Source organism: Clarias gariepinus, chromosome 3, assembly GCF_024256425.1.
Source record: "Clarias gariepinus isolate MV-2021 ecotype Netherlands chromosome 3, CGAR_prim_01v2, whole genome shotgun sequence".
NCBI lineage: Eukaryota > Metazoa > Chordata > Actinopteri > Siluriformes > Clariidae > Clarias > Clarias gariepinus.
Window position 1 is genome coordinate 41,815,802 of NC_071102.1, and position 24,494 is coordinate 41,840,295.

The 24,494-nt window shown below is 41.4% G+C and overlaps 1 protein-coding gene and 1 pseudogene across 1 annotated transcript in view; both read left to right on the top strand.

Moving 5' to 3' along the window:
* LOC128518710 (sialoadhesin-like) overlaps positions 1 to 24,494 on the top strand; it is a 1,187,000-nt gene that overhangs the window by 415,284 nt on the left and 747,222 nt on the right. The window lies entirely within an intron of this gene.
* The window catches only part of LOC128518512 (complement C3-like), a 39,914-nt pseudogene continuing 15,907 nt past the window's right edge, over positions 488 to 24,494 (top strand).

Below are 24,494 nucleotides of genomic sequence, written 5' to 3' on the forward strand. Positions count from 1 at the left end.
AGTGGCACATTTCCCACAGACAGATGCGTCTCTTCTCCAAGCTGGCAACAAGTTATCAGACGATTTTCACGGATCAGGCGTTTCCCCGCAGTGGGCTCTGAGCCACCTTGGACAGGATCGTCCTTCAAGGATGTACCACCTTCTTCAAAACGTTTGCACCATTCAAATGTTTTACCGTGGCTAAGAGTCTCATCACCGCTCTGTGCTCGAAATGTCCTGTAAACGTATCCTTCAGGTGGTAGCATTGGCTGAAATGGGACCTTTCTGCAGGATGTCAATTCAGTTGATTATGGAGAACATATGATGGCTGGGATCAAGCAACTTAAGTTTCCTTTTGTCATATCATCTACCTGGTTAGCATAACATAACATGTATGGTCTCCCTGATTCGCTGCTCTGACGGAGTACCAAGGTTCACTGAAAGTTGTGCAATATTTAAAGGACAGCGAAAGAAGAGAGCCAACATAACTCTACATTCGATTTGTCTGATGTCGCTCTACTTTATGTAGCATTTGCTCGTTGTAAGGATGTGCACTATAATGCTGTGCATATGGATCTTGTCCATGTTTTACTTTGCTCCGGTCAGCTCTTATTCGGTGTAAGTAGAACATTCAAAGAACATTAGGAACTTTTAAGAGTTAAGCTGGACTACACTGCATTGGACCATTTCAGACATGTCGCTAGGTGCATGTCAAGGAATAATGCCTTAAGGCCCAATTATTATTATTATTATTATTATTATTATTATTATTTAAGATTTGAAGATTGCTTGGAATATATCCAGGAAATAAGAATTTATTTTGCATTTGCAGAGCTGCTCCACCACAACCTCTTGTTCCTTATTCTCCTTTTTATATGGGCTCTTATTATCCTATGGCCTATCCTTTTTCTCCCTACTTGTAAGTACCATAAGCTATTAATTGCTCTAAATTTTTATTTCTGATTTTTTCCTGATGCATATGAAAAGTGACATAGATTGTACAGCAAGTGTATAATCACTGTTCTTGTGGACCTTGTGCATGGTTTACTTTGCTCTGGTCAGCACTTTATCGATGTGAGTAGAACGTTCAAAAAACAAACATTTTTAAGAGTAAAGCTGGACTGCACTGCATTGATAGTCATGATGTCCATGTCAGACGGTTCACTTGGTGCATGGCTAGTCTTCTTATGTTGTTTATAGTGTTTAACCTGTTGTGCTTTACAAATTTCTGATTTTTAGTATTTATATTTACCATTTGCCATATGTAAATCCATAACAAGCCCTGGAATAACGCTTTATGTATAATGCTTAAATATCATCATATGCCTCTTCCTCCCAATCCATTCTAAGTACCATAATCTACTAATTTACAAAGTGTTTTTTTTTCCCCCAATTTGTTTTGATGCATATACAAAGTGACTGATAAATTTGTGTATAATCAGACCAGAAAGTGTATAATTACTGTTGTAGTTTGACATCCGGCTCATGTTTTGATCAGTGAGTGCGTGTTCTCTGTGTTTGCAGACCATCGCAGAACTTTGTTCGGGACCCAAAGTAAGGCATCGTCCTCCCACACAGACCAAATCTTGGGCTGTTTACATAATCTCATGAACAAAGGCTACATTCGTTAGTTGTGATAAAAATGGCACTTTGTCCCTAAGGTGCTCAGTTTGGTGCAGATCTGCACAATGAGCACCAGAGTCATAGTCACATGACTAAAGAGTGAAGACAAAGGTGAGAAAAACATGGTATCTGGTTCTGTACTTGCAGGTTTGTTGTGGTATCTCCATCAGTGCTAAGAGTGGGAAGGGAGGAAAACATCCTGCTGGAGGCGTTTGGACTTTCTGAACCTGTCCTCGTGACTCTGTCGGTGTACCATTATCCACAAAGATCTCAGCTCTTGTTGCAGGAAAACTTAACCCTGAGCTCAGAAAATAACTACAGCCTCCTCAAAACCATAACAGTAATGTCAAATCTTTGTTTTTTCTTTAAATTACCATTTACATTCGTTTTAAATGCACTTAAAATGAGCGTGAGGTCAAAGATGGTAGTATTTTCACACTAAAGGAACACAAGTAGTTAAAAATAAAGTACTTGAGGCATAATAAAAGAAATAAAAAGTGAGAGCCTTGGACTAAAACCTAGTGCACATAACTGCTATAACGTTACTATAGAGAGAAATAGAATTATTTATTCATCTTTTATATCGCTTCATCCTGTGTCCAGGGTCACGGGGAGCCTGCAGCCTATCCCTGGAGACACACACACAAAAGACGAAAATTGACAAAATAAAGCTTACCATAAACACTTCCAGACTAGTTAAGCTAGGCAAGTGCTGAGTTATAAGAGGAAAGTACAAGAGTTCCTAGACGTAACTAGAGCATGAGTATGAGCATGAGTAGCATGTTTTAGGATAATGTTGGAAATCGGATTCACCTTTTTAAAAAAGGGTAAAGAATGGTACATACAGTAGTGAGCAGGAAAAAAAGAAGAACTGGATAATTACCAATTACCACTTCAAAGGGCTTCAATCCAGTAGACAAGTTGAAAGTGAGAAGTAAAATCGTCAAACCATACCTGCAGACAGAATAGTGAGAATTGCAGAATTGTAGTTTGGAAAAGACAATGTTTTAACTTCTCATCCACCACTAGTTCCTCTATCTCAACCACTGTAGAGATTGTAGAAGGTTGGTATAAAGGTTCATTAAAAGCCTTGGCCAAGGATGCTGAGGTATGGACACTTGTTTTAATATTTTTTCCTAGAACATCAGCATGAGGTGAAAACCACCAGTATCCTGTTGGGAGAAATAGCTTTTGTGTGACCCCAGATACATGTGAGAACAACTGATCACTTTAGCTTACATGGCTTCTGAAACAGAAATCCCCTTTCTGAGCTTGTTGTGATATTATGATCAACTTCACACTGGGTGCATGTGACTAAATAAATGAGCGATGAAATACATACAGACTAAAATTTGCTGCTTCACAATCATAAATATATTAGATGGACAAAAGTTTGTGGTCGTTTGTCCATCACATCTATATATGGGGCTTTCCAGACTGTTGCCACAAAGGTTTGTAAGTTGTCGCATTGAGCCTAAACCAGTTCCACTAGACAGTGCTCCTGTGCACAAAGCAAGATCCATAAAGACATGATTTGTTTGAATTTGGTGTGGAAAAACCTAGCCTGAACACAGCCCTAAACTCAACTCTATTACACTATTTGGATGAAATAAAAGAAGTTCCTTTCCACAGGAAACACGCTGCTTCTGCTAAAGATTCATTCATAGCCAAGACAAATAGTTTCTTGTTTATATCCAGATATGGTGAACAACGTTGTCTTCAATTAGGTGAATGCTTCCTCTGCAGCAAGTGAGAAGAACTTGTTTTTACACAATTTACTGATGGCTCTCCAGTAGTAATAAGTGAGTTCCCTATAAATCGTGAAGGTCCTAATGCAGGAGTCAAACTGGATCCAGAAAGGGCCATATGAATGCAGGCTTTCATTCCAATCAAGCAGAAGCTACACCTATTGAAAGCAAAGAATGACTAATTGAACAGCCATGGTTTTTTCTTGGTTGGAATGAGAGCCCTTTCTAGATCCAGTTCTGGGAAGAGGTCAATCCTGCACCACCAGCATATTATGCTATTCAATACATTTACCTCCAGGGCCAGAATGTAGTCCAAGAAGATGAGAGTTATCAGACTGAATTAGATCTTGTCTTCCTTTACGTACAGGGAGCGTTCCAGTAAGCTTACCAACATGGTCCTTCTGTAGCTAGTGTTTGATTTCAGGCTAGATAAAACCAGGGTGAAAAATCCAGCTAATGCTAGGTTAGCTATATGATCTGATCTTCTTCTTCTTTGTCTTTCGGCTGTTCCCTTTCAGGGGTCGCCACAGCGAATCATCTGCCTCCATCTAACCCTATCCTCTGCATCCTCTTTTCTCACACCAACTAACTTCATGTCCTCTCTCACTGCATCCATAAATCTCCTCTTTGGTCTTCCTCTAGACCTCCTGCCTGGCAGTTCCAACCTCAGCATCCTTCTACTAATATATTCACAATCTCTCCTCTGAACATGCCCAAACCACCTCAATCTGGCCTCTCTGACTTTATCTCCAAAACATCTAACGTGGGTTGTCCCTCTGATAAACTCATTCTTAATCCTATCCATCCTTGTCACTCCCAAAGAGAACCTCAACATCTTTAGCTCTGCTACCTCCAACTCTGCCTCCTGTCTTTTCTTCAGCGCCACTGTCTCTAAGCCGTAGAGCATCGCTGGTCTCACCACTGTCCTGTACACCTTTCCTTTTATTCTCGCTGATACTCTTTTATCGCACAACACACCTGACACTTTTCTCCACCCATTCCAACCTGCCTGTACCCGCCTCTTCATCTCCTTTCCACACTCCCCGTTGCTCTGGACCGTTGACCCCAAGTACTTAAAATCCTGCACCTTCTTTACTTCTGCTCCCTGTAGCCTCACTGATCCTCCTGGGTCACTCTCATTTACACACATGTATTTCGTCTTGCTGCAGCTAACCTTCATTCCTCTGCTTTCCAGAGCATACCTCCACCTCTCCAAATTTTCCTCCACCTGTTCCCTGCTCTCGCTACAGAGCACAATGTCATCTGCAAACATCATAGTCCATGGGGACTCCTGTCTTACCTCATCTGTCATCCTGTCCATCACCAGAGCAAACAAAAAGGGGCTTAGAGCTGATCCTTGATGCAGACCCACCTCCACCTTAAACTCTTCTGTCACACCTACAGCACTGTCTTACAGCTCTTATACATGTCCTGCACCACTCTAACATACTTCTCTGCCACTCCAGACTTCCTCATACAATACCACAGCTCCTCTCTGTCATACGCTTTCTCTAAATCTAAAAAGACACAATGCAACTCCCTGTTACCTTCTCTTAACTTCTCCGCCAGCATCCTCAAAGCAAATACTGCATCTGACATAAAACCATATTGCTGCTCACAAATGCTCACCTCTGCCCTTAACCTAGCTTCCACTACTCTTTCCCACAGCTTCATTGTCTGGCTCATTAGCTTTATACCTCTATAATTGCCACAGCTTTGCACATCTCCCTTGTTCTTAAAAATTGGCACCAATGCACTTCTCCTCCATTCCTCTGGAATCCTCTCACTCTCCAAGATCTTGTTAAACAAACTTGTCAAAAACTCTACTGCCACCTCTCCTAAGCACTTCCATACCTCCACAGGTATGTCATCAGGACCAACAGCCTTTCCACTCTTCGTCCTCTTCAACGCCCTTCTCACCTCACTTCTACCAATATTTGCTACTTCCTGTTCCCCAACAGTCACCTCTTCTACTCTTTGTTCTCTTTCGTTTTCCTCATTCATCAACTCCTTAAAGTACTCCTTCCATCTTCCCATCACCCTCCTGGCATCTGTCAGTACATTTCCATCTCTATCTTTAATCACTCTAACCTGCTGCACATCCTTCCCATCTCTATCTCTCTGCCTTGCCAACCTGTACAGATCCCCCTCTCCCTCCTTACTGTCTAGCCTAGCATACAAGTCCTCATATGCTCTTTGTTTGGCCTTTGCCACCTCTACCTTCACCTTACTCTGCATCTCCCTGTACACCTGTCTACTCTCTTCAGTCCTCTCAGTGTCCCACTTCTTCTTAGCTAGCCTCTTTCCCTGTATACACTCCTGGACTTCCTCATTCCACCACCAAGTCTCCTTGTCCACTTTCCCCTTACCTGATGATACACCAAGTACCCTCCTACCTGTCTCCCTGATCACATTGGGTGTAGTTGTCCAGTCAACTGAAAGCACCTCCTGACCACCCATAGCCTGTCTCAACTCCTCCCTAAAGACTTCACAACATTCTTCCTTTTTCAGCTTCCACCACTTTGTCCTCTGCTCTGCCTTTGTCCTCTTCGCCTTCCTCACCACCAGGGTTATTTTGCACACCACCATTCTGTGTTGTCTGGCTACACTCTCCCCTAGCAACACTTTGCAGTCACTGATCTCTTTCAGGTTACAACGTCGACACAAGATGTAGTCGACCTGAGTGCTTCTGCCTCCACTCTTATATGTCACCCTATGTTCCTGCCTCTTCTGGAAGAAAGTATTTACCACTGCCATTTCCATCCTCTTTGCAAAGTCCACCACCATCTGTCCTTCTACATTCCTGTCCTAAAGACCAAACCTGCCCATCACATTTTCATCACCTCTGTTCCCTTCCCCAACATGTCCATTGAAGTCTGCACCAATCACCACTCTCTCCCCTCTGGGGATGCTCTGCATCACTTCATCTAACTCACTCCAGAATTTCTCCTTCTCTTTTAACTTACATCCTACCTGTGGGGCATAACCACTAACAACATTGAACATTATCCCTTCAATTTCCAGCTTCAGACTCATCACCCTATCTGATACTCTCTTCACCTCTAGAACATTCCTTACAAACTCCTCTTTTAGAATAACTCCTACTCCATTTCTTTTCCTATCCACACCATGGTAAAACAATTTGAACCCTGATCCTAAGCTTCTAGCCTTGCTCCCTTTCCACCTGGTCTCCTGTACACACAGTATATCCACCTTTCTTCTCTGCATCATATCAACCAACTCTCTTCCCTTCCCTGTCATGGTCCCAACATTCAAAGTCCCCACTATCACTCCTAAACTCTTGCCTTTCCTCTTCTCTCTCTGCTTACGAACACGCCTTCCTCCTCTTCTTCTTCGACCAACAGTAGCCCAATTTCCACCAGCACCCTGTAGGTCAACAGCACCAGTGGCGGTCGTTGTTAACCCGGGCCACGACCGATCCAGTATGGGAATTATATTCTTGATTCGCATCATTGATTTGGCAAATGTTTTACGTCGGATGCCCTTCCTGACACAACCCTCTGCATTTATCCAGACTTGGGACTGGCACAAGAAGACACTGGATTGCGCCCCCCCGTGGTTGCATTAGCTATATGATCTGATAAATCCCAGATTTTCCAAAGCTGACATTTTTAAGATCTTGAAGACAATTGGACAAGTTACCATGGCTTAACAAGACACACTGGCCTTGAGTAATAAAGAATACCTAATCTAGCAATAAAAAGGCACCATGATTACTGACTTAGGCTAGGTAAGAACATATGAGCTAAGTACAGATGGCAAAAATTTGTTTGTTAATTTGTTTTTAGATTCCTGGAAAAAAAGAAGTGTGGGAAGAACACCCAGACCCCAATGCTGTTTGGCTGCATGCAAATTTTGGACGCTTCAAACAAATCGAATATGTCAATACGTTGTCTTTCTTCCCTGGTTACATCTTTATCCAGACCGACAAGCCCATCTACAACCCCGGAGACAGAGGTAATAGCTGTAACCATTACAGAGCAAGACATGAGTCTCATCTCTCACTGTGAAATGTTTACCTTTGTTCTTCTTAGTAAAGATGTGGCCAAAAGTTTTGAGAATGACACAAATATTAATTTTTACAAAGCTGTGTTAGTGTTTTTAGGACACACAGTGTTGTCTCTGCACCATTAAATCATGCTGGGAATCCCGGATGCCATTTCGTCTCAAGTGAATTTCTCTATTCGTTTCACAACCCTAAAAAAAAAAAAAAAATTATATAAAAATCATTAATACAAAATATAACAATTACAATTACAAAAAATAAAACTAATTAATCTGAAGTTTACCTTTGAAAAGAATCAGGCTGTGTGTAATAGGGGAGAGGATGAGGAGGCAGATTACGTAGGATGACTTTCACACGTGTGCGCTCACACACGCACACACGCACGAACGTTGACTTTACATTGAACTTTACGTTGATGATTGCCCTTATTGAAACCGGTGAAGCCGACTCATTTCTTTCACACGCCAACATGCACACACACAGAATTCTGGTGTACTGCAGTGTCTATTTTTTTGTACAATACATGGGAGCTACTTTCATGATTTGTTTGCATCTGCGAATGTTTTGTAGGACCGAGGTCCATTCCTATCTGCCAAAATTTGTAACTCGATTGTTCATAAGTCGGGGACTATTAACTTTTAAAATTTCTGCTATAGAGGAACACACCAGCAACAGTTGACAAGGTCAACAACACCCTCCAAAACAATTAAGAGATGACCACCCACATAAACACAAAAACAGGAAGACCACCATTCTGGAACAACATACTATGAATAGTTAAAACAAAAATTAATTTGTATCAGAATGATAAAAAGAGAAATATTCTGAAAGAAAGGACCTGCTTGTGATCCAAAGTATACCACTTAGTTTTAGGGCGTAGGGTGCAGATTTGTATTAGGCCAGGGGTAGCTCAGTGGTTAAGGCATTGTACTACGGTTCGGAAGATCCCAGGTTCAAACCCCACAACCACCAAGTTGCCACTGTTGGGCCCTTGAGCGCGGCCCTTAACCTCACCTGCTCAGATGTGTAATGAGATAAAAATGTAAGTCGTTCTGGATAAGAGCGTTTGCCAAATGCCTAAATGTAAATGTATTAGTTGATGATGGCAAGAGCAGTAGGGGTGAATTCTGAAACGGATAGGAATAGTGCTCTAATTTGGTCAAAACTCATTGCAAGGCTTTTCACACGGAATATAGACGATGATCTAAAGAATACGTTAAACAAAGGCAAAAAAATGTAAAAGTAAAAATTTAGTCACCTGACCTGAATCCAGCATGCGTTTTATTTTCTGCAGGCAAAACTGAAACCTAAACCTCTCAAGAATAAGCAGGAAATAAGGATGGTTGCCTTTTCAATTGTCAAAGTGCTGTAATTCCTACATCATTCTCCTGATATGAAATTTTATTTAAAAAAAAAAAAAAAAGATGTAAATAGATGTACGCTACACTAGGTGCAGGGTATAAAGACCTAGATTATGGATGTGGCAAACCTATTTGTGGAAAAATCTGGTTTAAATGTGATCAAATAATTCCTATGTTTGTTTGTTTGTTTTCCTATTACAGTGCGCTTCAGAGCCTTCGTCTCTAATATGGAGTTTCAGGCTTTCAATAGCACGATTTTTGTTGAAATTCAGGTAGATCACTAATGTTCTTAACTTTATAAAAGACCATTTAGAAGCTTCTACACCAGTGTACACTCAATACACATTTTAGAATTTTTTTTTTCTGTTGCAGTACCAAAGAGAAGCAGGGTTGAAAATATAAAAAAGTAAACATTATTTACAAATGTTTTAATGTATTGAAATATGGGAATACGTATAACAGAGCTTTCTTAAGGTTTCTGAAGGTGATAATACTGTATGATGACGCAGACCTTTATTTTGATCATTTCATTTTTTTTCAGAACCCTGATGAAATCACAGTCCATGCCACATCCGAGGTCATAGCAGCAGATGGCATTTACTCTGACACTTATAAACTCGCTGACATTGTCAAGTGTGTATTGATGTTGTGACATATCATTTATTTTATTTTTTTCCAAAATTGCTCACCCTTTTTCCACACCTTTTTCCTTCTATAGAGAGGGCAAGTGGAAGATCTTTGCCAAATTTGACCATTCGAAAAAGAACATGTATCATGCAGATTTTGAGGTGAAGAAATATGGTATGTGCACATTGGTAGTAGGTAACACTGCATAGCTAAAAAAAAAAACCCATAATATTTAAATCCATAATATAGTTATATAGTTAGAGTTTCTGTATAGTTTCTATCCTGTTCAGTATTGTTGTGAAATTCTTAGTAGAGCTCCTTAGGAAGTTCTCACTTCACTCCATCAGGAGTTTCCTTCATAACAGATTGGTGACGAATGATTTGTTTATTTGCAAATTTTGCATTTAAAATATTTGGTTGAGATACACCAATCAGCCATAACATTAACACATTAACAAGCGACCATATGCTAGCATGTGTGGTCAGATTCCACAGAAAAGCCAATACAGCACAAATCAACATAAAACCAGAACACCCAGTGCGGCACAGCCTGCCACACAATTGGCCAAGCAGGCAAAGAGCCCAAGACTGCTCACCTGTCCTTCAAACTCCTAAAATCTCAACCTGATCGAGCACCCATTGTGCCAGACAAACAAAAGCGATCTGTGCACTGCCCACTCTACAACCAACCGCAGCCAAAAGATCTGCCATTGATGTCCTGGTGCTAGACACCGCAGCCACTCCTAGAGGTCTTGTGGAGCCACATCCCAAGGGAGCTAGAGCTGCCCAGATGGCACAAGGGGAACCCCAAACTTCTGTGTTTTAATGTGAAAAGGTTTAATGTTATGCCTGATTGGTGTACATTTGGACATAAATAACATTTGGTTGTACACGTGTAATTCACGTGAATCAATAGATTTTAATTAGTTTTTGTTGACAATAACGCTGATAATGAAACTTTGTCGGTTCTAGAGCTCCCAGCATTCAATGTCACGCTGATACCTACAAAGTTCCATCTGAGTTTAGAAGATGAAGAATTAGAGGTGAAGGTGTATGCCAAGTAGGTTCTGTCTCTTATAATTGCACAGTGTATAATATTAATAGTTAATTATTATAAATGATAAATTATATATAAATTAATAGGCTGGCAGGGTGGTGTAGTGGTTAGCACTGTGGCCTCACACCCCATGGGTCTGTGTGTGTGTGTGTGTGTGTGTGTGTGCGCACTGTACGATGGATTGGAACCCTGTCCTGGCCTCTGGACCTGTCTGACTCGTCCTGGAGATCTCGTTGCATGGATGCCCCATGTGGTCTGCCTGGGATGTGTGTGGTGACTAGGGACGGTTCCACTTTATCACAAAGATGGTCCTGGCCTCAGCTGATGCCAACAGCTGTTCAAGAAGGACTTGTGATGCAGTTACTTGATAGTTCAATTAAGCCTCCAATAATAAACTGGACTCCATATTAACATAAACACATCTCCTGTTATACTGAACTCTCAGCCTCCTAACACACAGTATGACTGCAAATCAATCCCCGCCATCCCTTATTACCCAAATGAGGATGGGTCCTCAGTTGAGTCTGATTCCTCTCAAGGTTTCTTCTTATTGCCATCTCAGAGAGTTTTTCCTTGCTACTGTTGCTGTCGCCCTTGGCTTGCTCATCAGGGACAGCTTTATAATTCTGATTCATACACATTCACATTTCATACAAACTTTTATAATTCTTTTGATTGTGTAAAGTTCTTGTGGTTAGCACTGTCGCCTTGTACCTCCAGGGTCCAGGTTCGATTCCCGGCCAGGCCTCTGTGTGCATGGAGTTTGCATGTTCTCCCTGTGCTTGGTGGGTTTCCCCTGGGTACTCCGGTTTCCTCCCACAGTCCAAAGATATGCAGGTTAGGCTAATTGGCATTCCCAAATTGGCCGTAGTGTGTGAATGAGAGTGTGAGTGTGCTGCGATGGATTGGCACCCTGTCCAGGGTGTACCCCGCCTCGTGCCCTAAGTCTCCTGGGATGGGCTCCAGGTCCACACGACCCTGAATAAAGAAAAAAACGGTATAGAGGATGATGAGTGAGGTGAGTGAGTGAGTGAATTTAATTGTCCAGGGTATACCCTGGCTCAGGCCCTAAATCTCCTGGGATATTACACAAGGGCCCCCATGACTCTTGATAAAGCAGTATAGAAGATGAATGAATTTATATAAATGAAAAGTTGACAAGTTTTTATCAAATATTAGAAATGAAACTTAAACCAATGCAGTCAGCCCCATAAGTGTAATTTAGTACTTGATCAATTTAGACTTTTTATTATTTTTTAAATAGCTTCTTGTATCATTTTTCAGATATTTGTATGGCGAGAAAGTGGATGGTGTTGCATATGTGGTGTTTGGAACAGAGAAAGACGGACAAAAGATACGACTTTCATCTATGAAGCAAGTAACAAATGTGAGTGAAATACCTAACTATACCTCGTTATGCATGATTATACATGATGAAGTTCCTCCAAATTATATGAGTATACAGAATGTTTCTGTAGACATCAGGATTAGTTATGCCATGACACTACCTCTAGTCTACACGGTGCTTTTAAAAAACTGGATGCTAAGATATACACTGCATGGCAAAAAAAAAAAAAAAAAAGAGTTTCTGATTCCTCATGCTACCAGGACCATTTTTCCACTGGTCCAAAGCCCAATCTTTATGCTTCCCAACCTTTTTACAAATGATTCTCACTAACAAGTGGTTTCTTACAGACACACATGTATACAGTAGTCATGTGCGTTCTCTTCATATTGTGTGTGTATAGAAATGCTTTTACTTTCACTAATAAAATTAGCTCTGGTTTTTACTGTTGACTCTTTTACCATACTTCACCAAGTTCCAATAATTTCAAACCTTCTTAGCTGTTTTCTTTGCTTAATGCAGCCCAGTGATTTGATCTTTCTAAAATTGCTAATTTTTTTTTTTTGGTAGTGTCTATACATGTGTATATACAGTTTAATAACAATTAATATTTGGTAAAAATCTTTATCATGCATCCAACTACTAACAATATAAATATTCATAATAAAAAAATACTTGTTACCTGATCACCCTTGCTGTTAGTCTAAAAACACAAATACCACACTCATTTCATTTTTCATGTCTGTTAATTTCAGTTGGATGGAGGGAATGCCACCTTAACTGTTGCTGAGCTTAAGAAAGCGTATCCTGACATCAACTATTTAGATGGCTCATCCATATATATCAAAGCTTCCGTAATCACCAGTACAGGTAGGATACCTTTGTTTCTTAATATGTGGGCCATGTTAAGACCTGGCAAAATATAGGCCAAAAGATACATGTGCTAAACTTGATTTTTTACCTTTCAAATGAATAAAGTTATCTGTGTGTACACATAATTTAATTTGGACATTATCATAGCGTTAGGGAGATGCTCTTACCTTTTCAGAATTACATAGTAGGCTCTTTCCCAATTTAGATACAGTATTTTCAGATAAAACACTTTAAAGGAATGAGGGGATTGGTTTGGTGAATTGTTTATAGACTTTATAATTATTTATAGATAAATTGCCATATTTTAATATAAAGTTGTCTTAGCATGTAGACCAAAGCTTTTAAATTTAGCACTGACCTTAAACACTAAAAAAATTTGGAATAGTCCAAAACTCACTGGAAAAGCAGGGCTGAGCAGCTTTTAAAATGGCACTTAGTCCAGTGCATCTTATAATTTTGCATATAAGACCAGAATGCTTGATGCTTGGGCCTAATTATTCAATTAAATTATTATTAATATATATATATATATATATATATATATATATATATATATATATATATATATATATTATTATTATTATTATTATTATTATTTTTTTTTTTTTTTTTTTGGGGGGGGGAGATTTCCCCCCCGATTTTTTCCCCTAATTTAGTCGTGTCCAATTCCTCCCCGTCACTAGGGGGCTCCCACATTTAGGCTACCACTCAGTCTGGAGGGACGAAGACTATTATGTGTTTCCTCCGAACCACATGACGCCAGCCGACCACATCTTTTCGAACTGCTCACTCACGCACCGTTTGGGGTGGCGTAACACACTCGGAGGACAGCGCTATCCGCTCCTTACACTTACGCGAGCTCACAGACGCCCCTGATTGGCTGTAGAGCCATGATTAATGTGGAAGCACAAAGTACCTCTCATCCCTCCCCTCTGAGTGAGCTCGGCCAATCAACTCTCTCTAGACCTCCAGCTGCTAGAGGTTACAGTATCACCCGGGGATCAAACCAGCAATCTCCAGATGATAGGGCGAGCACTTTTATACTGCGCCAGAACTAGTTTTTCTGCATCGTTTAGCAAAAATATATTCCTTAACTTGGTGAAAGAATGCTATCCTGGTGATATTTTCTACATGAGCTTTAAATGAAAACTAGAATCTATCATCACGCGAAGGTCTCTTACAGTTGCACTAAATAGAACAGAAATGCCATCTAAATTTACATTGTGATCTAAAATCTTGCTTCTAGCAGCATGCGGTCCTATGACTAGAACTTCTGTCCTATCAGGATTAAGCAGAGGGAAGTTAATTAGCAACCAGTCTCTTATTACGCATTGCTCAACTTTAGCAAGTTGGTTTTTCTCATCTGGTTTTGCCTGGACATATAACATATAACTGTGTGTTGTCAGCATGACAATGAAAACTAATACCATGCTTACGGATTATGTTGCCCAAAAGAAGCATGTAAATAAATAAAAAAACAGCGGGCCTAAAACCGAACCCTGTGGAACACCAGACTCCGCTAGAGAACATGCAGAATAATCACCATTTAAATCTATTAAATTAATATACTGATTACTCTCTTCAAGCGGAGTAAAGTATTCTAGGTTCTGATCTGACATGGTTAGTTCAACATCTGCATCAATTACATTGTTCGGTTTCAAAGCCTTAGTTTAATGCCTAAAATTCACAATTTTATTTATATTCTACCATTTATGTTCTAATTTCTGAGCGGTCTGTTTTAAAGTGCGCGTGTGATCATTATACCAGGGAGCAAGTTTCTTATCTCTAATAATTTTTCTTTTAACTGAAGCTACATTATCTAAGGTATAACGGAATGTCGACTCAGTATTCAGTCAATATTCAGTTACCTAATCGAGTTCTTTGGAGTCAGATGGCAATCCAATCAAAGTTGGGAACTCTGGGAGATTACTGATAAAACTCTGTGTGGTAGTTGATGTAAATGTACGTTTAATATGGTAGCGCGGTGCTGTGAGTACATTATTACAATGACACACTTTAATTGAGACAAGATAGTGATCTAAGATAACTTCAGAGAGTGGAATTGTGAATAAATTTCTTATACTTAATCTGAAGAATATTATTAAATCTAAAAGTGTGCTCTATAAGTGGGTCCTACTACAAACTGATTAACTCCTACCGAGTCCAGTATGGACTTAAATGCTGTTCTCAGAGGGTCTTCTGAATTCTCAAAATGAATATTAAAATCGCCAGCAATTAACGCTTTGTCTACAGAAACGACTAGGTTTGAGAGGAAATTTGCAAATTTACAAAGAAATTCAGAGTACGGCCCTGGAAGTTTTTAAATGATAATTAGCGGGATCGACTGAGCAGACCTAATATTTATAGCTACACTTATGTTACTATAGAGAACTTCAAAATTCCCTAAATTTGTGTCCGAGGATAAACAGATTATCATTGTAAATAATTGCAACGCCTCCTTCTTTACCAGTTAACCGAGGCTGGTGTATGTAGCTATATCCAGGGGGACTAGCTTCATTTAGAGCTACTTACTCATCCTGTTTAATCCAGGTTTCTGTTAAACAGAGTATATCAAACTCCTGATCTGTGATAGTTTCATTAACTATAACTGCTTTACAGTAGATGCGAGAGATCTAATATTTTACAGTCCTAGCTTCAGATCAGAGGTGCCGGCTGCGCATTCAGTGTGAACAGAGTTTGTGGTACCTATGTTAATTAAATTACCAAAACAGACTTTTTAAAATTTTTGCTTAGCTCCAGAAACAGACACAGTCTCAATATAGTGAACCCTGAGTGACGACTCTATGCAGCTAGCAGACAGTTGGTTTAGCCTGTCTGTCTGCTCCCTGGCCTGGGTACTGGATTGTCACCAATTATCTAGGCCTCTTCCGAGACTGAGCTATACTATAGAAAATGAGAGCAGCACCTTCCCAGGTGGGATGGACACTCCCCCGCCCTAACAAGCCAGCTTTTTCCTCAAAGGTCTTCCAATTGTCTATGAAGCCCACATTATTTTCTAAGCACCTGGACATCCAGCGGTTCAGCAACCATAACCTGCTGTAAGCTATGTCACCACGTCTCATTGGGATGGGACCAGAGCATATTACATCATCGGACATCGCCTTCGCTAATTTAAACACCTCTGTAAAGTTACTCTTACTAACCTCTGACTGACGAATGCGTATATCATTTGCTCCAGCATGTACCACTATCTTTGAGAACCTGTGCTGTCCTAGAGCCCTAAGATTACCTGCTATGTCCAGTGCTCTGGCTCCCGGGATACACCTAACCACTGCCGCCCCTAAAGGCCTAGCTAGTTTCACGTGCCTCAATATAGAGTCTCCTATAACCAGAGCTCTTTCAGGTTTCTCAGTGGGTGCATCACTGAGGAGAGCAAACCTGTTGGACACGTGAAGTGCAGAAGAGGCGTGCTCCGGTGGGTTAGCCTTAGCGTTAGCTTTGGCTGAACGAGTATGCTGCCAGTCGTCACCCACTCGCCCCGCTGTGAGGGCTCTAATGCCGGAGTCGGGGGCTGGTTATCTCCGCCTGCGGCACCCAGACTGTCCGCTACAGGAATAACGCTGCTCTCGCACTCTCTAACCCTCTCTAAAGTCTGGATGCGCTCCTCTAATGCTGATATCTTCTTTGTCAGAGTGCTCACTAACACACACCTCACACAAGTAAAATTATCATTAACGACGAAGGAAGAATGTCTAAACATCCTGCACTCCACACACTGAACGAGCTGAATGTTATCCATTATAGCGTACCTAAGTCGGAGTTTAGTTGTTTGGAGCTGAATTCCGTTTGTTGTTCTTAGATAAAGAAACTCAGAAAAGCGCAAAAAAATGGAAAAAGGGCATATGAAAAAGTAAAAACTAGTTGCTATTAATACTATTATTGTATAAACGGAAAAGCTATATAATTTAAACGCTAATACAAACGCGAAACTTTCGCGGCGACGATACAAACAGTGGCGTCACCAACAGTGTGTGCTTTAAGTTTTTAGTCTCTTTAGTTTAAGGCTGCTTTAAGGATTTAGTCTTAGCACAATCTCTGCCCAGCAAATCTGAGGCATAATGTGCATGATGATAACCTAATTATTCTGGATGGACCAACATTGTGAGTTTGAATAAGAATATCTTTCTCCACACAAACATTGTTGAATTTTTAATTTTTTTAAACCTAAGGCTATTTAACCAACTTAGGGTTATGTGAAATAAATGTCCTATTCTCAAAGTGTCTCTAATATATGTTGATGTTGATTTCAGGAAGTGACCTTGTGGAGGCGGAAAAGTCAGGCATCAAAATCATCTTAACACCATATGTGCTTGCCATTGAAGACACGTCAAAGTTTTTTAAAATGGGCCTGCCCTTTGATTTAACGGTAATGCATACATGATAATCATTTTATACCTGGAGACTTTAACTGCTTTAGATTTACATTTTAAATGGCTATATTTCATATTGTCTCAGGTTACTGTAAGGCACCATGATGGCTCTCCTGCACCGAATGTTCCGGTTAAAATCAGTTTTCTGTCTGCTCCTGTCAAAAGGCACAGTGGCACCATTAGAGTGTCTCTTAACATGCCATGTGGCATGGGCTCCAGGATTATAAAGGTAAGTCAAACACACATTATACTAGATCACTATTATAAATTGAGTAAGGGCTGTAAAATTCAGATGAGGGTGCCCTCTGGTTACATGGCAGTGAACTGTCCTCAACGAATACAACATGTACAGTGGGTATAGAAAAGAATCGCCCTTTTTAAAATAATAACATTTACATTTAGGCATTTGGTAGAATTGGGCATTGGGCATTTGAGCATAGTTAGTCTGGGCCGACAAGCTTACAGATGGCAAACCAAAATTAAGAATATAATCAGTGACCATTTCCGCTAGAATGCCATAAAGGCAAAAACAAGTCAGAGCAGCTCAGCTGTTTCTTTGGCCGATAGGAATTCAGGCAGATCCAGAAGTGGACAACTTTTGAGAAATGATCAGCCATGGTAATAGTACAAGTGCTGCCACCTGAGTCAGGTGATTAAGTCCAATGTGATGAGGGACCAGGGTCTAGGGTAAACAAGGGAAGGTCTTAGGGGCCCACTGGTGGTTTGTTACTAGTTTTAGTTTGAGAACAGACAAGGAGACTGATAGATACTGTACTTTATTGATCCTGAAGACAATTCCAGACATCCAGTAGCAATAAGACAGTATCACAAAGACTGTTTGACACTTGTCTGGTATGTTGTATGTGTGTGCATGTGGGGGTCTGGAGGAAATGAGTCAGCCTTAACGGCTTTAATTAAAACACTAAACCTGTGTGTTTTGTATGTAGTGTATATATACTGTGAGGTCAATAAGTATTTGATCACCCTATGATCATCCATCAAATCATGGATCAAATCAAATCAAATTCAAATCAAATTCAAATTTTATTAGTCACATACACAGTCATACACAGTACGAAATGTAGTGAAATGCTTACATGACCGCCAGTGACCTTAAAAAGAGAATTAAAGCTTATAATAAGTAATAAATATCAATAGAAGAAATATGATAGAAAATTTAAATAAAAAAATTAAAATAAAATTTAACTAGAAAAAATAGAACCAAAAATAGAAACTGAAAATAGAAATATACTGTACAAATAGAACTATAATGGTGTGCAAATATGCATAGAAAAAGTGACTTTGTGCAATGGTTATTAAAGTGTCTTTGTGCAATTGTCCAGAATGTAAACATAAACATGTAGTGTAGATGTGATGTACGTGGAGTTGTCCATAGTGTCCATGGATGTATAAAGATTGATTGATTGATTGTGAAAAATTGTAAAAATATTGTGTTAGTTTTGCATAGTGGTGTGGTTGAGAGACCTTATCGCCTGCGGGAAGAAGCTCCTCCTCAGTCTCTCTGTGTTGGCCCTCAGGGAGCGGAATCGCTTCCCAGACCGCAACAGAGTGAACAGTCCATTGTTGGGGTGGCTGAGGTCCTTCACGACCTTCCTGGCCTTGGTCCAGCACCGCTTGGTGTAGATTGAGTGCAGGTCAGGGAGCTCGGTGGAGTAGAAATTCCTGAGCACCTTGGAGGGCAGTCTAAAGTCTCTCAAGCGTCTGAGGTGGTACAGACGCTGCCGGGCCTTTTTTACCATGGTGTTGATGTGACAGGACCATGACAGGTCCTGCGTGATGTGAACACCGAGGTATCTGAAGCTGCCCTCTCTCTCCACTGGGCTCCTGTTGATGATGGGGGTCTGGTAGTTCCTCACCTGCTTTGTACTGAAGTCCACTATCAGCTCCTTTGTCTTGCTGACGTTCAGGAAGAGATTGTTTCTCTGGCACCAGTTCTCCAGATTTCCAACCTCTTCCAGGTAGGCCGTCTCATCGTTGTTGGTGATCAGGCCCACCACGACAGTGTCGTCAGCAAACTTGATGATGGTGGTGGAGTTGGTAGTGGCCACGCAGTCAGATGTGTACAGAGAGTACAGCAGGGGGCTCAGAACCCAACCCTGGGGGGCTCTAGTACTGAGAGTGATGGAGGCTGAGACATGTCCGCCCATCCTTACTGCCTGTGGTCTGCCAGTTGGAGATCCACTGACACATGGATGAGCTGAGTCCCAGGTGCTCCAGCTTGGTGGTGAGTGTGGAGGGAATTATGGTATTAAATGCAGAGCTGTAGTCGATGAAGAGCATTTTCACATAATTCCCCCTCCGAGTGTCCAGGTGAGTGAGAGATGTATGGAGGAGATGTGAGATTGCATCGTCCGTGGAACGGTTTGGACGGTATGCAAACTGTAGTGGGTCCAGTGTGTCTGGTAGTGAAGAAATGATGAGCGTTCAAAGCACCAGGCGTTCAAAGCACTTCATCACTACTGAAGTGAGGGCTACAGGGCGATAGTCGTTAAGAGAAGCAGGATGTGGTTTCTTTGGGATAGGAACAATAATGGACTCTTTGAAGCATTTGGGGATCACCGACTGAGATAAAGAGATGGTAAAAATATCTCAGTGAACACAGGTGCTAGCTGGTCTGCGCAGGCTCTGAGAATACGGCCTGAAATGCCGTCTGGTCCTGCTGCTTTCCTGGTGTTCACTCTCTTGAAGGCTCTCCTCACGTCATGCTTGGTGATGATGAACGCGCTTCTGGTGCTGGCAGTGACTTCCTGTCTGCAGGCATTAGTGCCGCTAGCATTAGCATCGCTAGCGTCATTAGCTGCAGCCTTGAAGCGAGCATAGAAAGTGTTCAGCTCATCTGCCAGAGTCACGTCTGCGTTCGTCATACCGGATGTTGTTGCTTTATAATCCGTAATTGTCCTTAATCCCTGCCACAGGCTCCTAGAGTCACTCTGTTGGAGTTGTGACTCTAGTTTCCTCCCGTAGCGCTGCTTCGCCTCTTTCACCGCCTTCCGGACGCTGTATGACGCAGCCTTGTACGGTTCCATGTCCCCCAACGCGAGTCCTGTGTTGTAGGCAGCGGTGCGAGATTTCAGAGCGTCGCGGATGGTTTTATCCACCCACGGCTTCTGGTTGGGAAACGTTTTAATAGTCTTTTTTTCCACGGTATCATCCGCTAGTTTCCCGATAAATCCCACAACCGCTTCCGTAAACACGCTGACATCATCGGAGCTGCTTCTGAACATGTCCCAGTCTGCGCCATCGAGTGCGTCCTGTAACGCGGCCACCGATTGGTCTGTCCAGTGCGCGACCTCCCTCTGAACCGGAACTTCCTGTTTCAGCCTTTGTTTGTATTTTGGCATGAGGAAGATGGCGGCGTGGTCGGATTTACCAAACGGTGGATGAGATTGTGCCTTGTAGCCGTCCTTGACCGTTGTATAGCAGTGGTCCAGTGTCCTTTCGCCCCTGGTGGGGCAAGTGATATGCTGATAAAAGTTCAGCGCTGCGCGTTTGAGGTTGGCACTGTTAAAGTCCCCCGTGTGAGTGCCTCATGCAGCTCGCATAAGGCAGTGTCCGTGTCCGCTTGTGGTGGAATATAAACGGCACTGATTATGACCGATGTAAACTCCCGAGGTAGATAAAAAGGACGACACATGATGGACAGTAGTTCCAGGTTTGGTGTGCAGGAGTGTGTGAGAGTAACAACGCTCGCGCTGTTGCAGCAGCTGCTGTTCACCATTAAACACACGCCGCCTCCCCTTGACTTCCCCGAGTCCCGTGTCCTGTCCATGCGGTGAACCGAGAAGAACTCGGCCGACTGGATGGCGTGGTCCGGCACCGCTGGGTTCAGCCATGTCTCAGTAAAGCAGAGGAGATTGCAGTCCCGAATGTCTCTCTGGAACTTTATCCTGGCTCTGAGGTCATCAAGCTTGTTCTCCAGTGACTGGACGTTGGCGAGCAGGATGCTAGGCAGAGGTGTGCGGTGTGCACGGGCTCTCAGCCTGTTCCTGATGCCGGCACGTTTTCCTCGGGGCCGCCGCTTCGTGTCGCGTCCTTTGTTGTCCCTCAGGATCTCACTCGGCCAGCTCGGATCCGGAGTTAAAAACATCGAATTGTGAGTACATTGTATACCAATAGAAACAAGAGTGTCTCTATCATACCTAATGTACTCCATGGTGGTAATTTGACTGGTTTTAAAACGCTAAAAACTAACTTAAAGAACAAAAACAAAGAAAAGGTGGTCGGAGCAGTCGTGACGGCAGCCGACCTCACCGGCGCCATCTTGGAATGGAGGGGTCTAAAATGTTCAGAATAGGTGCATTTCCACTGTGAGAGACAGAATCTAAAAAAAAATAAATTTGGAAATCATATTGTATGATTAAGTTAGATATATAGTTCTTGCAATGTTATTTATGTACTAGATTGGTAACCAACACTCCTGATGTGATGGCATCAATGAAAGAGCCTGCTGCACTGGCTAAAGCAATATATCATCAATGGGCCAACAATGGGCCAACAGCCAAAACAATGTTGACCTAACGTCAGAGCACTAACAAAAAAAAAATTTCCGAGGTTGAGCCAACAATCTGGGTATGTTTGGATTACACAAAAATTGTGTCTGTCTCCATTTCAGGCTGCAAAGCAACAAAATGTGATTATTTTAAATAGGGTGATTCATTTCTATACCCATTGTATCTGTATTTGTATCCCCATAGAACACTTTGTTATGACGTTTTTTTTTAATGCATTTCATATTTGTTTGTTAATCACCATTGCAGGTTAAAACCATAGACCCAGATTTGAAGCCTAAGCAGCAGGCGAAGACCGAATGGTGGGTGATGGCGTTCACACCCTTTAGTATTTCAGAACCGAACCACCTTCACATCAGTGTCAATAAGAAGACAGCCAAAGTAGGAGAAACTTTAGATTTCCAAGTGCACCTCAGACTCACCTCTGACATTGAAGGAAATTACACTGGGCAGCTTTCATATACTGTAAGTCACACACAGTGTCTTGTGCTTGCTTAAACCCATACTGTATGTTACCTGCATTTAACCCTATTTATAAACTCTCAACCTTTCTGACTTCAAGTAATTAATCAGACAGATTATTGATTATACAGATTCATTATAAATGTTTGACCCTAAATGTTTTGAATTAAATGTATTGATTGAATGTCAAGTTTTGCTCCCTCAATTATCCATCATGTACCATCTACTGTAGGTGTTGAGCAGAGGGAAAATGATTCGTGCAGACAGGGTAAACGTAACAGATGACAAAGCGACTAACATTACCCTGCTGCTGACGTCGGATATGGTGCCTTCATTCCGCTTTGTGGCGTACTGCATTTTTATGCACGCACATATAGGAGAGTTGGTGGCCGATTCCGTTTTGGTGAACATAGAGGACCAATGTTTGGGATCAGTGAGTCTATTTGCATTAGAGCCTTTCATGCATTGTTTACTCCTTCGTCATTCTGTTCACAAAGAAAGAGTAAAAAAAATAATAAACTTGAGATGTCTTGTTTTAGGAAATAATCAGTGATGGTGGGGCGATGCGATGCAGCCTGGTGCACAGTGCAATTATTGTTACTGTTGTATTTTGTAGCTCAAGGTTGGACCGTTACATGGTGAAGTGAAGGACTCGTACTCGCCAGGCGACAGTTTTCGTTTTCAAGTTAGGGGTGACCCTGGAGCTAAAGTCAGCCTGGTCGCCGTGGACAACTCTATTTTCCTGCTGAGTAAGAGCCGCCTGACGCAGAGGAAGGTGATGTACAATGCTCCTTAATGAATGCTTTATTAATATTTCATAATAATTTTATAATAATGAATGATTCTCCCACTAATCCAGTTTCGTAACACCAGATTTGGGACGCGCTCGGACAGGGAGATTTGGGCTGCTCTTCAGGTGGAGGTCCGAACAACATGGGTGTATTCATAGATGCAGGCCTGAATTTTCGTTCGAACAACTTCCAATTTACCAGTTATATGCATGGTACTTTGTTTCTTTTCATAATGTCATGGAACATTGGACATGGCCCATGTCTTACCATATTTCTTATACATGGCACATAATGCAACACCTTATGTCGAAAGTTATGGGTTATTGGGTAGATACTGTACAGGAAAGGTAAACGACAATTAGCTTGGAGTGAAACGTCTTATCGCTGACATTGGAAACATTTCCATTTTATTTGAATTCCATTGATTGTTGCTGCCTATCAAGCCAATGAGGAAAAGTTAGCACAAAACAGCTGTAAACATGACCAGTTTATAATAAAAGGCACTCATTTGCAAACCTGGAATATACTACATTCTCTACTCACTCTCAGCTCTTGTGTATGTTCTTCATATTGTTCCAAACAACACCCAAGCACACAAAATTTTAAGAAATGATTACAGTGCTTTTGCAATACTTGGTGAATAAAATAGAAGTAATGATGCTACTGTACATCACCCCAATTACATACTGTAATAGACTTCAATTGCATATTTGTGCCGGAGTGGTAGATTGGTTTGTAATAACTTTTTCCCTCGATTAGCTTCATATCCGTGCTTTTGGAAGCCAAGGCAGAGGCGCTCTGCTGAAAAACTGCATCTCCGGAGGCAGCTTGGTTAGTTTTTTTTTTTTATTTGATTTGTTTTTCTGGGTGGTATTCTTCAGCATAAAATATACACTCAGGCATCAAAAATATTAACTGGTTTAAGGATCTTTTGGCATTTTTGCTTTATATTCATTAAAAGTAATAGCATATATATATTCATGGATAAGAGTCTAGAAGAAGCCTGATAGGGCTATATAGAGTGGTAATTGTGTGTGTGTATGTGTGTGATCAGAGGAATCCTATTCCAACCAGTTACTACAGCGCTGCTGCTCTGACGGTATGAAGGAGATCCCCATGCCGTACTCGTGTCGCCGCCGTGCTCTTTACATCACGGAGGACTGGAGCTGTGTGAAGGCTTTTTATGAGTGCTGTTCAAAGTACAGGGGCGAAGAGCTGGGCATCATCACCCCACCACCCACCACTCCAGAGCCAATCATGATTGATCCTATACCTGGTATCTGATCCAATCTTCACATCTTTAAATTTTATTTGATCTTGTCTGATTGATCTGTAATAACATTCCCACTCGTGAAATTTGTTTGACATTAGCCTTAGCTGTGTTGTAAAGAAGCATTTGAACTTTGGACAGATTGAAATTTGGAATTTGGACAGAAAAAGTCTCCACTGTCTCCACCTTTGTTTGTAATAGTAATTTTTCTGTCACATAACAGCGACTAAGTTTTGCGCATGCTCTAAAGCATAAACTATAAACAGTTGGAAAGAAGCTGCATGAGAGAATTAAAAACATTCCCAGACATTTCATGCCGTTATAGGACAATAATTCACTTCATAGTAATCATCCCCCGTGAATTAAAGCGACGGCAAATCATGTGCAACTGTGAGTGAGCTCATGTTTATG